This window comes from Rhinopithecus bieti, unplaced genomic scaffold, assembly GCF_001698545.2.
Source record: "Rhinopithecus bieti isolate Rb0 unplaced genomic scaffold, ASM169854v2 scaffold_110, whole genome shotgun sequence".
Taxonomy (NCBI): domain Eukaryota; kingdom Metazoa; phylum Chordata; class Mammalia; order Primates; family Cercopithecidae; genus Rhinopithecus; species Rhinopithecus bieti.
Genome location: NW_016803311.1, coordinates 208,193 through 209,130, shown reverse-complemented (window position 1 = coordinate 209,130; position 938 = coordinate 208,193).

Sequence of the window (938 nt, the reverse complement as noted above, 5' to 3'; positions counted from 1 at the left end):
TCATTGGTGATTCTTAAAAAGGGTCTAGTTGAAATGTAATGAGCCGGCCCTCACCTGTTCCTTGGCTGTAGATAGGTTCTTGGACTTGTGCTGCGGAAAGTTTATAATAAGAAGGGAAACCTGTACCTTCCTACCTCCCGGACACAAGGGAATGAGACAAGATTGCGTTTTGATATTTGGGACAAAGAATAACAAAACATTTAATCTACAAAACATTTACAGAGCTGATGTTTTTAAGTTGAGAGGCTTTGTTTAATCACAAATTCCAAAGATAGAAATAATATATCATGGCCGGGCGCGGTGGCTCAAGCCTGTAATCCCAGCACTTTGGGAGGCCGAGATGGGCAGATCACGAGGTTAGGAGATCGAGACCATCCTGGATAACACGGTGAAACCCCGTTTCTACTAAAAAAAATACAAAAAACTAGCCGGGCGAGGTGGCGGGCGCCTGTAGTCCCAGCTACTCGGGAGGCTGAGGCGGGAGAATGGCGTGAACCCAGGAGGCGGAGCTTGCAGTGAGCTGAGATCCGGCCACTGCACTCCGGCCTGGGTGACAGAGCGAGACTCCGTCTCAAAAAAAAAAAGAAATAATGTATCATATTTTTCTTTCTCCCTTTTCCCCTCCTCCCCACATTCTTATCCCATCATCAAATGGCTCTAAAACAACAAAATGTGCCAAATATTTATTTCACTTAGCCCTTGAACTTCATGGTTCAGACTTGTTAAAATATAGGCGACCCCTGCCGTGGTTGTGCTGTTTGTCTTTTTACGTGAAATATTATGTTTTAGAGTTACCGTGTGAAAAGTTTAATTTGTTTCCATCTTATTTTTATATATTTGTAGGTCTCAGTTTCAATGGAAAAGAATGACGCTAGGTGATTTCTAAGCTCTGTTGTGTCTAATGTTCTGGGAGTTTACTACAGTGGGTGGGTATTCAG